Consider the following 12,567-nt stretch of genomic DNA (forward strand, 5'->3'; position numbering starts at 1 on the left):
CTACAGTGGGCTCCCCAGCCCAGAGCACCAGTGCCAGGAAGAGGAGCCCCCACCACATCTGGCTGTGAAAATCAGCAGGGATTCCATCCATCCCCATGAGACAGGAAAGCTGCTGGAAACCCAGGCATCCCTCTTAAAAGGCCACGCACAGACTCACTCACTCCCAGACACTCACCCTGAGCTGCAGAGGAGGGACTGCAGCTGGGGGGGGGGGAGGCGCCAGAGATATACAGGGAGAAACTGAGTTGTGTGGTTTCAGGAAGAGGGCTGGAGGGACAGCCATCATGGTGCCTGTGCTGAGTCCTTCTCCCACACAGCCAGCAGGCAGGCGCCATCTTTCCTGTGTTGAGCCCTCCCATATGACCCAGCAATTCCACTCTTGGGTATTTATCTGAAGAAATCCAAAATGCTAATTCCAAAAGATATATGCACCCTTATGTTCACTGCACTGTTGTTTACAATAGTCAAGCTATGGAAGCAACCCAAGTGCCCATCAATAGATGAGTGGATAAAGAAAAGGTGGTACATATATACAATGGAGTATTACTTGCCCATAAAAAAATAAACTCTTACCATTTGTGACATGGATTTACTTAGAGGGTATTATCCTAGAGGGTATTATGCTAAGTGAGATAAGTCAGGCAGAAAAAGACAAATACCATACAAATTCACTTATTTGTGGAATTTAAAGAACAGAATAAATGAACAAACAAAACACAAACAATCCCCCCCACCCATAGATACAGAGAACAAATTGATAGTTGCCAGATGGAAGGGAGGTAGGGGGTTGGGTGAAAAAGAAGATATTAAGTACAAATTGATTGTTACAAAAGAGTCATGGGGATACAGCATAGGGAATATAGTCAATAATAAGGTAATATCTATGTATGGTGCCAGGCGGGTACTGGACTAGTCAGGGGGATTACTTCCTAAGTTATAGAAATGTCTAACCACTATGCTGTACACCTGAAACTAATATAACATTGAATATCAACTGTAACTGAAAACAATTTAAATTTTAAAAAAGAGTACTATATGATTTCATTTATACCAAGTTCAAAATCAATCTATGGATCTGGAAGTGAGATAGCAGTTCTCTGTGAGGAGGGGAGAGTGACTGGGACAGGGTGCTGGTAAAATTCTAGTTCTAAACCTGAGTGCTAGTCCCACAGTTTTTTCATTCTGTCCACTTGGGATTTTTGTATGTTTCTGTATGTTCATGAAGCTTCAGGAAAATATTTCTTTTTTTAAATCCCATATGTTAAAAAAATACAAATACTAAGATGAAAATGAAATAGCATAACATCCAAGTCCATAAGTGGCCTTAAGCCTTGCACATGTGGCCTGGCTCTCTGCCCTTCAACTCCTGCAGTCACCCCGTGCTCACTAAGCTCCGCCATCCTGCCTTCTTGTTGTTGCTCAGATGCAGCAGACAAGCTCCAGGCTCAGGGCATCTGCACTAGCGCCTCTCCTTCATCCGTGAGCCGTGACCCCCCACCCCCACCCCCAGGTAACCACAAGCTCACTCCCTGATTTATTCAGAATTGTACCCAGATGCCATCTGTTCAGAGAAGTCTTCCTGTTCATTCATTTAAGACAGCACACAAAGACTCTTTGGTTACCTGCTTTCTTTCTTCCTCAGACCTGCTATTTTCTTATTCATTGGTATTTGTGTTATATTATTATAAATATATTTTATGGTATGATTTGTTTCCTGCCTCCACTCCCCTCCCTCCCCCATCATATGAACTCTATTTTATTCATTGTGGTATCACCAATGCCTAGAACAAGGTTTTGTTGAATAAATAAATGAAGCTTAAAAAGGAGGGTGGTTCCTTATTCACCTTTGCATCCCCTGTGCCTAGCTCAGAGCTTGGCTCATAATAGAGACTCATAAATGTCTAATTGCTCTGGAATTGAGTTAAGAAATCACATTGCCAATAAGCCTCTCCCTGGGAAGACCGCAAGGGCTTTTGTGAACAGTATACACAAGTGACCATCCCCAGGCTGCACTCTGAAAGGCAAGGCAAGGTGAAGATTTGTGGTTCAGTCATACACTCCATCCTCACTTAAAAGACACAAAACCCACCCTAAGAAGACAGATCAATGCAATGATTCAATATTGAAAAGCCTATGGGAGTTAGGAAACAATTATTTTGTTTAGTTGAACGTTTCCTTCAGCGATGACTCTTGAGTGATGGGAGTGAGAGCCCACTAGAACACATACTTGCCAGGTAATAGAGGCTCCCCTGCCTTTGGTACAGTATTAACTCTCCACGTTTCCAGGAGAAATCACAGAAAGCCAGTTTCTTCCCGAGACTCTCCAGTGACTCACCCACCTTTCTTTGTGTGCACTATTGCTGGGTGTAGTAAGATTTGGGGGCTTGTGGAAGATGGCTTACCACAGTTACAGGCTGTGTGGCTGCTAAGGCTGTGTTGTGAATGGAGTGTTCAAGCGACAAACAGGTTGGCAATGGCCCAACCACCGCAGACCCTCCTGAGAGCAGGTGCTGGGGATGGGGTCAGCTCCTTGAGTCACCCATCAGGCACAGGCCTTGCTCACAGGAAAAGTGGAGTAGGATTGCATCTCTGCCTCTTCTTCCCAGCAGCCTTGGGGACACAGTGAAGGAGCCCCCTGCCCTACCACCCTTCCCCTCACCACTACCAGCCACCCCTCCATCCACTCCTCAGGTGCTCAGTGCTCCACCACCTTTCTAAACCTGTTCTATGTTCTAAACCCAGACTCATTCACACTCAGGTGAACACACCATTAATAGCTTAAAGGGTTTCTTCAACTAAGGGTACATCAGTGCATATTTCCTTGGGGACTTAACTGAACTCATCGTTTACTCTCTTAAAATTACCACTCTATCTGATTTATCTTCTATCATGGTCCTATCCTTTTCATTCAGACTGAAGCTCTGATACTTCTCCCATCTTTAACTGAGGGCACGCATTTCTGCACACATTATGGAAAGGCCGGTGCCAGGCGCCCATTCTCCACAAGCCATGGGTTCTCCTGCTCTGCGGGCACCAGCAGCTCTGGAGCTGGGAGCGGGGAGCCGAGCGGATGCCCACGTCTTCAGTGCCAGGCTTTTCTTCCACTTTACTTAACCCCAGCGTCCAGGTCCTCCCCTCTTTAAGCTGTGACAGGAAAAATTCTTTACCACCTCCCTCATTTCAGAACTTTCTGAAACAGCTCCTCATAGATAAGTAGAGTTAAATCTCTATTTTCACCCTGGCATTTAAGACAAACACCCATAATTTGGGCTCATTAATTACCCTATTTTCTCCCTATCAATCCTAAAAGTAAAAAGGCCTAGAGTTGGGAGCAGGAAGAATGACTGTTCAGAACAACAAAATTTTGAAACATTCCTATTTTCTACTTTCCTTGAATTATTTTTAATTTGAAAAAAATATATAGAATTTTTAGAATAAATAAAATAGTGTATTTCTTTTTGACTGAGCCATCCTGCCACCTGTTGGCAGCTCAGCGGTAGCTCAGCTGGGGCCGGGACTCGAACCGCTGTTGCTCAGAGCTCACACTCGTGAGTGCGCTCTTAACCAACTGAGCCACTCGGCCGGCCCTTAGTGTATTCTTTTTTTTTTTTTTTAAAGATTCTTATTGGTGAATTGGGGGGATGGGAACAGTGCTGGGGAATTGGGGGAAAGGGGACAGACAAGTTGCTGTCATTTTGTTCTTCAGTCTAGTTGTGGAGGATGTTGCTTCACTGGCCCAAGTTGGCACCATCATTGCGCTCTTCCCAGGCGAGGCACATCAGTCGCCGGCTTCTGGACGGCCGCTCACTGCGGCTGCTGGCCGCTCACTGCAGCTGCTGGCCGCTCACGCTGGCTGCTGGCTACACACGGTAGCCCATGGCAACCCACTGCCACAAGGGACTGCAGCCCACGCTGTCGCCGGCGACTCACAGCAGCCCAGCTCCAGGTTGAGCCGTTGTTCAGCATCTTAGCTGTAGAGGGCAGTGTCACTGGCCCTCATATGTGGGATCCGAACCGGGGCCCTCTGGCATCCCAAGCGAGTTCTTAACCATCGCGCCACTCGGCCGGCCCCCTTAGTGTATTCTTAATTGCTCACATTTTCATATTCTCCAATTGATCCTTAAATAGAAAGATTTCACATAAAATGAACAGCATATATTGCCTCTGAATTAGCAGAGTTTTGCCAAACATTCCTTCCAAATTGCCCATGCAAAAAGCAAATGTTTGAGGATTTAAATGTATCTTTGCTTACAAATACCAAGAAAATATAATTTGGTTTTCAGTTTTTAAAAGAGCTCTAGGTGCCACAAGGAAGCAGGGACCTATCTCTATACAGACTTAGAGAAGGAATAGATGATTCCTGGCTGAGGCAGTCAGGGAGGACTCCAGGTGGGCTCAGTTCTCTGAGCTGGACCCTGAGGAATGGGGCCGATCCCCACAGACAGAGATGGGGCAAGCATCAGAGGCAGCAGACAACCAGGAGCAGAGATGGCCTAGCAGGAAAGAGTGGCACATGTTTTCAAGGCCACAAACCTTTCAAAGCAGGTCCTTCTGGATAGGGTTGGTGTGACTTGGTGGCAGGTGACAAGGCTGGAAAGGGAGAGAGTTTGGAAAGCCCACAGACTTGCTATTACCGATGATGTGTCATCTAAGCTAAGACATCGTAGATTGTAAAGCACACCATTACTTTATGTCCCAATGCAGCCAGTGAAACTATGACAAACCATTGACTGTGAACTGCATCCTGATTTCAAAGATGCTAAAATGCATTCCCCCAAAAAACATATCTTAAAACTGATAGAATACAGTAAGTGAGGAGATTGGAGCAGTACAGTGGGGAGAAGGATGCACACAGGATAATGTCATGATGCACACCTGGTTGGCCTTAGGATAAAGAGAATTTGTGCTGATATGACAGGCGTGAGGGAGGCACACATTTGGGGGCCAGGTGCCCTTTCAGTGCCCTCAGATTCCAGCATCCTGTCCTTAGGCATTTAAAGCCAGAGCAGAATGTCCCTGCTGCCCAGTGTGGGCTGTGCAGCTTGCCCTGTCTCCTCCCCCCTGCCCCAGCTGTAGCAAGCTTCTCACAACACCCTTGCAGAGAAGGGAGGGGCAGGAAGCTCAGAAGCATTACAGACTGTCTTCTCCCAGCCCTGGCCCTCCTGACACACAGAGAGGAAGAGCACTGTGGTCGGCTCCCTTCCACTGTGCCCAGCTTGTGCAAATTGAGCAGGGCAACGGGGTGTTCCTTAGTGATGCATTTCCTGAGGGAGTCAAGGTGGCTTTTTGTCCTTTTGCATGCTTATGATGAAAAAAAGGTTCAGAGTTCTAGAGAAACCTATAGATTGAATTTTTCATAATCATAAGTAGCAGAAAGAAGGAATGTAAACCTTAATTTCAGATCAGAAAACATCCTTTATGAGTAACCACTGTCAATCCAACATACACACACGATGACATGGTGAGAATTTTACAGGAGAAAAATTGATATTATTTTTTGATTCTGAGATGTTGGCTGTCATGAAATTTTTCAGGCAATCTAGAAATGGCTGGCTTTCAATTTACTTGACTGCTGTTACTGCTGGCTACACATTTGTCCAAAGTGACATTAGAAGCAGCAAACCAAGGACTTACATGCATATTTTACTAGCAGATAATTACGTTCTTTATAATTGGTTTCTAAATCAGACCATTTCACACAATTATGGTGTTTTCTTTGCCTATTCAGTCAATCGAAAAGATAATAAGAAAGTTTTTTGTTATCAAAAGGGTATATTCTTAACCTCTATTATGGAGCGAAGGAGATAAACTAAAATAAAAATACAACTATTTTGCATACATGGAATACTCTTTGTTAAAATGCATTATAGATTCAAAAAGAAGAAGAAAAAGACTACAAAGATAGACGTTTCTAAATATAACAGGAGTAACAAAACCAAAAGGGGAATTTGATGGTGGGGACAGATCTAAAAAAATCAATAATGAAGTCATGCTGTTTAAATGCCAGAATCGTTTTTCACCCAAATGAAAAAAGAAAATTGGATCATAATGAAGGCCACAAAATCACAACTAACAAAGGAGCTACATGAGCCCTGTGCTCAGAGAAATCTAGGTTTATTTCTTTATTGAGTCAACCAACCTTTCCTGAGCACTGTGCTGGGTGCTGAGGACATAGTAATGAGCAAAACGTCTCAGCACCGCTGGAGCTTAGCACTGGCCCCTGAGTGTACATGCACACATGTACACACACACACACACACATACACACACACACACACATGACTCAGTGAGGCAGTCCTTGGGGGGGAAAGGGAAGTGCTGCCTAGCAGCTTCTCAGCCAGATCGTGCACGGCCGCAGTTCAAAGTAAAAAGAACAGACTCTGCAAATCCCACCTTTACTAACTTCAACTACTTCTCTGTGCCTCACTTTTCCCATCTGTAAAATGGAGACAATAGCAGTACACCTACTTCATAAAGAGGTTGTAAGGATTCCATAAGTTAATATATGTAGAGCACTTAAAACAGTGCTGGAATAAATAGATAGATGATAGATAAATAGAGATAGATAGATAGATAGATAGATAGATAGATAGATAGATAGATAATGATAGATAGATGATAGGGCAGGAGGAAACTTTTGGAGGTGATGGATCTATTTATGGCATTCGGTATGGTAATAGTTTCATGGGTGTATAGTCTCCAAATTCATCAAGTGTATACATTAACTGTACACAGCTTTTTATATGTCAATCATATCTCAATAAAGTGATTTTTTTAAAGTGCTGGATGTAGTGTAGACTTTATTATAAGAGTTAGCTATTATCATCCTTCCAACCTCTCTATAGTTTTCCTCCAGGGTAAAAATGCTATCATGGAGCTTCTTAGGAAGCCACTGGCCATTTTTTAACTCTCTCCAGTCCTCTGGGCCCACCTGAAGGACACCTACATTTAAGCATAAAACCCCCAGCACTGACTCATAGCAGGTGTTCAAAGCATGTATTCCTTCCCCCCACCCACTCCCTCCTTAAAATCCTGCCTCATCCCAACAACACACTGAGGAGCTCTGCTATCAGAGTTTCATAATCGACCATCTTCATGAGGAGGGGAATTATGTTCATGGATAGAATTTTCTTAATTTAAAGTTTCCCCCAAAACATTTTTGCTATATTGCTTGTATCTTTCTACCTCTAGTACAAACACCACAGATTAACATGAGATAGAGTCTGATTTAGCCCAAACTGTAGCACTGAGATCTTATAAATAAAATGTCACTGTTTTCTAAACAGGTGTGAAAGCCACTGCTTCAAGGTGTGTAATGGACATTAGTGGCATAATTCCCATGGGCATTTTGTGATGCAAAAAGAAGGAAAAGAGGAGGAAGAGTTAGGATTGACTCTGAGACTGCAGAATGCAGCACCTCTGAGGTTTGTCTGAAGTGAGACAAATTTTAACAATCAATGGGACAAGTATTTAGAGTGAGGTGATCTCCCAAAGCAGGTTTCTATCAAGTGAAAATATCAATGCCTTGACCAGGACAACCTGACAGGTGAGGCAGAAGTTCAGACATCTGTGGCCAGGGATGGAGAAGCCAAGGGGACAAGTGGGACAAGGGAGAGATGGTGACGCTGGGCAGGGGCAGGCAAAGCCGACTTCTCAATGTCTTTTCCATCCATGGCAGCAGCTGGTGCTCAGAAAATGCCATAAACACCATGTGTCCCTCACCTGTCTGTGGTCAAGTGGGTAAGGCAGGGAGGCTGCCACTTGAGAAAAGGAGGGGACGGCCTGTTTCTGTTCAGAACATACTCAGAGATCCCAGGGAGACTCACCCTCAGGTTCTCAGTGGCCTGTACCCATCCTCCATGAGGACCCACAGAGAAGAGAGAAGGAGCCCCTACTAAAAGGATGAATGGGTGAAGAATGAAGTTGGCAACTTCATGGCATTTTTCTCCTAGGATCCAGTTTAGACAGTATTTCAGCTGTTCAAAGAGAAAGTCTGAAATACAGAAATAATAAAGGAGCCCCTAGGAAATACAAACCAGCCATACTTTGAAGACTTACTTTAGAGGGTTCCCTTGGTAACGACACCACATGGATGAGAGATTCAAGATGTCAGAATAGATACACACTGTGCCTGCATCCTTCCATGAACACATTAAAATTACAACTAAATTATAGAACAATCAACCTGGAGAACCATCTGAAGTCTAGCCAAACACAGATATAGACAAGAAGCCATGTTGAGACTGGTAGGAAGGGTAGAGACGCGGAACAGGCCCCAAACCTCCCTGTGGCAGTTGAGAATCAGGAGGGATAACTCGGCTGCAGAAGTTCCCCACAGAGGAGTGAGGGACAACAGCGCCCCCACACCAGGCACCCCAACCCGGTGTACTGGTGACAGGAAGAGGAGCTCCCACAACATGTGGCTGTGAAAACCAGTGGGTATTCTGACCATCTGGGTGGGACGGGAGGCTGCGGGAAATCCAGGCGTCCTCTTAAAAGACCAGCACAGATTCACGCGTTCTCAGGCACTCACCTTGGGCTCCGGCAGAGGGACGATGATTCAGGAGAATTCCGAGACATATGGGGCAGGAGGCAGACTGAAGTGTGTGGTTTCAGGGGAAGGACTGAAGGACAGTAGGCATTTTCCTTGTGTGAGGCCTTTCTCCTATGCAGCCGGCAGGCAGGCGCCATCTTTCCTGTGTTGAGCCCACCCCCACCATGGCCAAATCTGAATCCGATTGGCCTGGTGAGCTCTGCTGCTCCACTCAGCTGATTCACTGGGTCCCTGCCCCACCCAACATATCTGTCAATAATTACTTTTAATGTAAATGGATTAAATGCTCCACACTAAAACATAGGGTGGCTGAAAGGATAAAGAAACAAAACTCTTACATATGCTACCTACACAAGACTCACTTCAGATTAAAAAGACACACAGAGACTGAAAGTAAAGGGATATAAAATGTTAGTTCATAAAAATGGAAACGGGGAAGGTGGGGGAATAGCTGGAGTAGCAATACTTATAGCAGACAAAATAGACTTTGAAACAAAGGCTTTAAGAAGAGATAATGAAGGACCCACTTCAGGGTATTTATCTGAAGAAACCCAAAACATTACTTTGAAGGGATGTGTGCATCCATATGTTCATTGCAGCATTGTTTACAATGGCCAAGATATGGAAGCAGCCTGGGTGTCCATCGATGAAAGAATGGATAAAGAGGAGGTGGCATATATATACAATGGAATATTGCTCTGCCATGGAAGGGAATGGGTCCTTGCCATCTGTGGAAGCATGGATGGACCTGGAGGGTACTGTTCTGAGTGGAGTATGTCAGACAGAGAAAGACAGATGCAATGTGATTTCACTTATATGTGGAATCTAAAGAACAAAATAAACAAGCAAACATAACAGAAACAGATTCATAGATACAGAGAACATTTTGATGGTTGCCAGGAGGCTGTTGAGGAGATAGGTGAAGAAAGGGGTAGGGATTAAGAAATACAAATTTGTTGTTACAAATTAGTCATGGGGATGTAGGGTATAGCACAAGGAATATAGTCAATATATTGTAATAACTATGTATGGTGTCAGATGGGTACTAGATTTATTGGGGTAATTGATGGGAGGAGAGTTGGGGGGCAAGGTGAAAAAGGTGATGGGATTAAGACGTACAAACTGGTAGTTACAAACAGTCATAGGGATGTAAAGTATAGGGGATGTGCTCAATAATATGCTAATTACTATGTATAGTGCTGGGTGGGTACTAGACTAGTTAGGAGGATCACTTCTTAAATTATAGAAATATCTAACCACTATGCTGTACACATGAAATTAACATAAAATAATACTGAATGTTAACTGTAATTGAAAAATTAAAAAGGGGGGAGAAAGGTGAAGGAGAATAATAGGTCCAAATTTCCAGGTATAAAACAAATAAGTCATGGGAATGTAATATACAGTATGGGGAATATAGTCAATAATATTGTAATAGTGTGGTACGATGTCAGATGGTTGCTGGACTTATCATGGTGATCACTTCTTTAGGTATATAAATGTTGAATAACTATGGTGTACACCAGAAACTGATATAATGTTGCTATAGTTTTTTAATAAAAATCTTTTTAAAAAGAAAAAACAACACACAAAAAAAGCATCACCTCTGAAAAGGTTACATTTGAACTGATACTTGAAGAATGAGAAAGAACCAGTTATATGGAGAGTTGAAGCTCTGGGGGAATAGAGTGCAAAAGAAAGAGACTGGCACATGCAAAGGCCCTGAGGCAGAAAAAAATTGGTTTTTCTAAAAACAGAGAGAAATCTGACTAGAATAGGGGGCCAGGGAAGAGGTACAAAATGAGATCTGAGAGTTAGGCAAGGGCCAGGTTATACAAAGCCTTTAGACCACGGCAAGGATTTTGGATTTTATCCCAAGTGTAGTGGGAAGCCAGTGAGGAATCAGAATGGGGGTGGGGTGACATAATCAGATTTCCATTTTTAAACTAATTTCTATGGGAAGAATTTATTGTTAGAGCAGTGAAATCTGTTAAAAGGCTTTGGTTGTGCTTGCTTTGGCAGCACATAAACTAAAATTGGAACAATACAGAGATTAGCATGGCCCCTGTGCAAAAATGATATACAAATTCATGAATCATTTTGTACTTTTAAAGAAAGGGTCCAGGTCAAAATGAGGAGGAAACAAATCCAGGAAATTTCATAAAGCAAGTCACCAAAATTTTAAAAACTACACAAAAATGACAGACGTGAGAACTCTGAGTTAGAAAAACTTTCTTAAACCCCATCTCATTGTAAGATTTCAGGAAAATTAAGTTCCCACAAAGGCTGACAACAAAAATTTCAGGTCAAATCCTATACAGATTTATCATAAGAAAAAAAAAATAAATAAGGAAATGAATAACATGCCTGCAGAAAAAGCACAGTAGAAAGATTTGCCCACAAAGCAGATCAAACTAACTTACTGTTTCAAACTGATAGAAGACAGTAAGAAAAGTATATGACATGAAAGAGAACATAAATCAGAATTAGAAAAATTCAGAAATGAGACTGCAGAACTCAAGAAGAATCAGTTTAAAAATCATTGTAGAATTAAAGACTAAACTAGAAAAAACACAAGAATGAATAAATATAAGAAATATTGCCTTAAGGGACATAAAAGATAAAGAGAGGAAAATTGAAAAAAAATTAAAAAGAAATGAAGAAAGAGAGAAAGAAAGGATTTGATAGAAATAAATACTGAAGATTAAAAATGCAGATAATATGAGTCCCTGAAGAAGAAAACCAAAGCAAGAGAACAGAATGAATACTAAAAACTATAATTCAGGAAACATTTCCTGAAATTAAAAAAGAGTTGAAATTACATATTGAAAGAGTACATTTTGTACCCGAGAGTATCAACCCAGAATGACCAAGAGATATTCAAGTAAAATTACTGGAGGGGAAGAAAGAAAGAATGAGAGAGACAGAGAGAAAGGAAGGGTGGGATGTTTTGATATCTAAAAAAAGGAACACATAACTCAAAGAAAGAAAGTTAGATTATCATCAAACTTCTAAAAAAGAACATTTTTGCCAAAAGAAAATGGAATGACATATTTGGGATTCTTAGAGAACAAAAGTATTAGTCATTGGTTTTATATCAAGACACTATTATCAATATGCAAGAACTCAAGGAATGTTGTTTCCAGGAGACTTTCCTGAGAAATCTACTAGAGGATGAGCTTCAGATAATCAAAATGACTAGAGGGACACAAGATGGATGGTGAACAATAAATATATAGTAAACTAGAACTAAGACTAAATAAGGGTTCAGAGAGAACAGGGGACATAAGGTACAGCATTGTGATTATAATTAATAATACTCTGTTGCATATTTGAAAGTTGCTGACAGAGTAGATACTAAAAGTTCTCATCACAAGAAAAAACATTGTTTTGTAACCATGTAAGGTGATGGATATTAACTAGACTTACTGTGGTGATCATGTCACAATGTATACAGACAATCATTGTGCTGTACTGTACACCTGAAACTAATACAATGTTATATGCTAATTAGACCTTAATTAAAATAAATAAAAACAATTTTTTTAAAAAAGAGAGAGTATATATAGTATGTAGTGGCTATGTGCTCAGATAATACAGAGTTAGTATAACTATTTTTTTAATGGGGAAGAACAGAGGCATTATATGCAAATTTTTTTGTTTTGTTTTTAGTGGTCAGGTTGGTGTTATAGTATTGTTATTCTGGGACTATGGTGTGTGATTATTAGATTTAAAAAATAAATAGTTATGGTTTATCCTAATTCTATCATTCCTTGTGTCCTTGAGACCAGCATTTTTGGTATAGAAGAAAGGAGATCATGAAATAATAGAGAATAGGTTAAATAAAAGCTTTATAGTCTCAAATTTTAATTGGCATTATCAATATGAAATCATGAGGTATTTTCATATATATGTATTATATTAAATATATATTTATATAATACATGTTAAATATATATATATATGCATATATATATATATATATATATATATATATATCTTATTCTTTAGCC

This window comes from Hipposideros armiger, unplaced genomic scaffold (assembly GCF_001890085.2).
Source record: "Hipposideros armiger isolate ML-2016 unplaced genomic scaffold, ASM189008v1 scaffold_160, whole genome shotgun sequence".
NCBI classification, from domain to species: domain Eukaryota; kingdom Metazoa; phylum Chordata; class Mammalia; order Chiroptera; family Hipposideridae; genus Hipposideros; species Hipposideros armiger.